Source organism: Colossoma macropomum, unplaced genomic scaffold, assembly GCF_904425465.1.
Source record: "Colossoma macropomum unplaced genomic scaffold, Colossoma_macropomum, whole genome shotgun sequence".
Lineage (NCBI taxonomy): Eukaryota > Metazoa > Chordata > Actinopteri > Characiformes > Serrasalmidae > Colossoma > Colossoma macropomum.
The window spans coordinates 16082101-16086909 of record NW_023494801.1 but is presented as its reverse complement, the minus strand read 5'-3'; the positions used below and the strand labels follow the sequence as shown (position 1 = coordinate 16086909).

Genomic DNA, 4809 nt, shown 5'->3' with positions numbered 1-4809 from the left:
TTGTTTGTTCAGATGAGGACGGACAAAGACGTGTTTTACATGTACAAACAGCACATTTTGTCATCTGCAGATGATAAAAATGTTCATGTATAAGTGATCTACAGATGGTAAAACTTGAGTTTTACGGCCCACCTTTAAAAAGGCTTCAACGTTTATTATCACTTTGTTCACCCAGCACTTCTTACGGAGTCTGATTGGAGAGGTGCGAAAGAGCACAGCTACATGCTGTGTTCTTGGCATTGAGAAAAACAGGAGAGACCATAATTTTGTTGTGAGAAGTGCTTTTTACTGAAATACATCAACAGATACAAAGAGCTGAAACCGTAGAGGTGGTCACCAAGAACCTGGCAGTGACCTACCCTCACCACACACAGCCCACACCATAACACAGAACCACACAAATAGGCTAATAATACATACACTTAACTTAAAGTAACACTTAACAACACAAAAGCTTTTTATGTAACTCTGAATAAAATTCCATGACCTGATGAAGCCTAATGTTAGATCAGTGCTGTTACTCTGGGATGCTTAATAAATGTGGGCATTTTTTCGGTTTTTCCCGCTTCTAAGGAGTGCATTTTTATAATGACTAAATGGCGCCCTCTACAGGCCACGCCACAGCGCTCTTTAAGGTAGATCAATTGCAATGAGCCCAGCAAGGCAGCTCTGGCGCGGGCGTGCAGTCAGAGCTGCCCTGGAAATTCCTGCACGGGTTGCTTCTGAGCGCGTCACGACAGCGTCACAGCAGTCTCGTCTAGGTGATTTGATTGGTTTACAACTTACGAGGTCTGATTTGATTGGCCGAGCCGCGTGTGTAACTTCTGGTGTCCGTTTTCACCGCTGCTCACAGTTTCTGCGGAGCGAGCAGCGGACGGAGGAGTTTATCACCGCACTGTTCCGTTCGCGAAGCGCTTCCTATGGAGTCAAACAACAGAGGTAATACAACGAGATGACAAGTATTATTGATTCATTCGCTCGTCTTAATTGTGATTAAATGAGGAATGATCGAGTGCTGAGAGATGTCCAGAAGCGCAGCCGTCGGGAGCGAGTTTAACTCGCGGTCCTGTTTAAGGTTTTGAGTAAACTGTGTAAGTGTCTCGTCTGGCGTGCGTCTGAAATGAATCTCTGACAGACTATTCGTACAGTTGTTCTTGTTCAGGACTCTTTAGGTGTGTAGTAGTGTTTCTGGAAGTCATTCGGGTTCAGTTTGGCAGTTCGGATTAGTGGGAAACGTGTGCTTACATTAAATTCAAACACAGTTTCTTTGACACTAACCAGCTGCCTCGCTCTCTGTTTTACATGCACACTACAGGTTTGTTTGTTTACAGTGTACAGTTCAGCTGCAGAGAACGCATGACTCTCTCTCTCTCTCTCTCTCTCTCTCTCTCTCTCTCTCTCTCTCTCTCTCTCTCTCTCTCTCTCTCTCTCTCTCTCTCTCTCTCCTCTTCCGCACTCTAGCCCTCCCATGTCTCGTTATGCTCACGCTCGCTCTTCCTCTCTGTCTGCTCTCTCTCTCTCTGTGTTTCACTCTCACAGATGTAAAAGGTATTGTTTAGGTGTTCAAATACAAACTGAACTTCGAAGAGTTTTACGTCTATTTATGTAGACAGGAGACTGGGTGCATTATTGTGCTCAAATAATCAAATAATTACATTATTCTTACAAATGTAACTGCACTAACATATTTTTTGGAGGGTTTACTGTACTTATTTGTTAAAATCACTAATATACATCTAGTAAAACCTACTATTTCTGGTCTAATCCATTGTTACTTAGATAAATCCAGTTAAGATATAATACATTTGGATTAGCTCCACAGACTAAAGAGTCTTTTACCCAAAAAGCTATTAAGCGTTTTTAGCCATTTTGTTGGTTTCTGTTAATTAACTCTTCTTGCAAAAGGAGGACCAACTATATATTAATGCCTATGGATTTAGAATGAGATGTCGTAAAAGCCCCTGTGGGTGTAATGTGTAGGTGCCCCAATACTTTTGTCCATATAGTGTATATCTCTAATTTACACTAGGCAAATCTTCTAGAGCATACCAGCATAATGCTGACAGATTTTCATCTGGAAAAAAACCCTGCATCCACATTGTTGTGACTTTCCACAGCCTAATTATCCCCAATTTTTCACCCCAGAGACCTTGACCACTGTGATTCAACGCTTTGTCATCGCAGTCTCTCGGTTCCTCACATGCCGTTGCTGGGTTGGATCTGGTAAGTTCCCTTTAAAGAAGTCACTTTTCAAGCTTTCAGTAGTAAAAATAACACAAGTTAGTGGTTTTTTACCCTCCTATCCACCCACCCTTCAGACTTCACACATCACAGCCTCCCCTAGACCTAAGAGAGGTTTATTAAAATAATACAGTGAGGTTTAAATTACACTGTCATTGTTGTCAGTCTAACAAGCTTTGTGCCATTACCTTTGTGTTAGCAGGGGAACATGAGCCCAGCCTTGCTGAGGAGGAAACAAACCACAGTTCTGTCAGGCCCTGGTGTGTAGAAGAAGAAACATCATGGCATCCAAATGACATCATTTCACATTGATGATTCACTTATGCATCAGCACAGACACTTTACAAATCAGGAAGTTTCACTTTCTGTTGCCTTTGCTGCAGAACACTTCTGACATGAAGCATCAGGCAAGCATCTCTTTAAAGCCAACATCTTTCACACTGGCGAGAGTTGGGCTCACCTCCTTCAGAGATCACCTCACTGCAGATGTGTGCATCACTGTAAAAATGGGTGCTGGCATATATGCGTTTCTCTTGAATTAACCCCTTTCCAAGGCAAGTTTTAATACACACTTCTATAACCTAATAAAAGCTCCATTAGTTTGCATTGAAGTGCCTGTAGTTAGTATGTAATAAGCCTGAAATGTTCAGGGGTAAGTGGGACCTACTCTGTCACATCAGGGTCTAAAAATATGAATCACAGCCAGTATATAAAGTCCAGGACCTTGGAATCATTGGATTTTGCACTTCCAGGGAAAAAAATTAATGTAATGTTACAGTGGTCACAGTGGATAAGTATTACAGTAAAAAAGTGATTGAGGTCCACAAGATGAAATGTCTTCCAGAGTGGAGTGATCAGTTTTTTATGCACTTTATAAACATCCACTGGATCAGATAAACAATCGGTGGTTCAGTTCTATAGCCATGCAGATGATGTCAGTGACCTGAATATACTGCATATCAGACTCAGGGCTGTAATATGAATAAACAATAATTCCCAAATATAAAATTGAATTGCTTCACATGTTAATTTGAAATGCTCTATAGATTAAATGTGAGGTGATACATGTTTGTGTTAATCTTGACTATGATTCAAGTTTTTTTACCTGTAACATTTATAGTGTCAGTGTTTTTCACCTCAATTAGACCTTAATCTTAATCTACAAGACCAATGAAGTTGACCCATAAAACTGTCCTGCCCCCTCAAAGGTTGTATTCTTTCTGCTGGCTGCTTATTGTTGCACGTTTGGAACTTTTCTTTACATCCTTTTCTTTTTACAAAACAATTATATTTTGTTACTTCTACAGAGCCTTGGTGTTTAGGTGCTTGGTCCTCCTGTTTAGGTGCTTGGTCCTCCTGTAAGTGCCATATGTTGTTATTTATATTGTCTTGTTTGTTTTTTGTTTTTTATTTGTCCCAGCATGTCAGCGAGGAAAGGAAAAGTAAGGTTGAGCACAAAAAATGTTTTAAGTATTAAGATTTTACAATCGTGTTTCTTGTTCTGCTATACCTGGTGCTAAAAATCTCTGTTATGGACTTGATGGATTGCTGGACATGGAAGAAATACAAGGAAATGTAATACAGGGAAAGTATTACACTGAAATGTTTTGTTTGTTGCACTTTTAAGGCTTTATTTCAGATTTTGTTGAGCATTCTTTTCATTTGTTAAGTGACTTATTTTTGTATTTTGAAAAGCAGTAAAAGCATAAAGCAGGACTGTGGACTTTTATTATCACTCTATTCATGAAGCACTTCTTATGGAGTCTGATAGCAGAGGTAAGAAGTGACGCAATTAAAAGTATTTGACTGATAGTCCTAATTCAAGTCATTTTTATAATCTCAGACAAATAAAATTTTGGGCAGGCCTGTGGACACACTTTCCAAATGTGCTAATGTCCTGCAATGTCTTGTCATCAGATTGTAGCCTATTCCCAACAGCCATGCAGTCATCAACCTGCTCATTCCCCTATAACATTACCATCAACCAAAATAATAAATTCACATAAAGCTAAAGCATACTGCCACAGCTGGCAGTTAAGACAACATAACTGAGATAAAATCTGACAGCTGAGATGTGCAAAGACAAGGAAACACAGCAGACTTAAAACCTAAAACTAATAATCAAAGCCAAAAATACTGGACATAAAAATGTTTATGGTCTATTCATGCCATACATTTGAGTCATTGAAGTAACATTAGATTTCAGCCATTGAAGTAAAAGTGACACATTTTTTCACAAACTTGGATGGGAAGAAACGGGTTAGAATCTGATTTTTAAACATCCCCAGTTACATCATTTAATTACAAGCAAGCAAAGTTTATCAGTAGGGTCAGGATGTGAGGGTGAAGTTTGCACGGCGTTGTACAGCATGAAGCTCAATGGTGGTCAAGCCGGTCCAGAGGGCTGGCAGCAGTGGCACCCGATCAAGGCAGAAGAGGCAGCAGCATCAGATGCACAGGATGGGCAGCTGTTCAACTCGGCAAAGAAAAGGAAAAACACACAGATAGTCAGTTCTGTAATGGGTGACTGATCACAGATTAAAGTGTTAGCAGAGCAGCAGAGACTCT

The 4809-nt window shown here is 40.2% G+C and overlaps 1 long non-coding RNA gene across 1 annotated transcript; it reads left to right on the top strand.

The window, feature by feature from the left end:
* Window positions 1-852: 852 nt before the first annotated feature.
* On the top strand, window positions 853-4229 carry LOC118821404. The gene is made up of 3 exons (XR_005008334.1): window positions 853-939; window positions 2146-2223; window positions 2441-4229. It is a non-coding gene; the product is annotated as an uncharacterized LOC118821404 (long non-coding RNA).
* The last annotated feature ends 580 nt before the right edge of the window (window positions 4230-4809 follow it).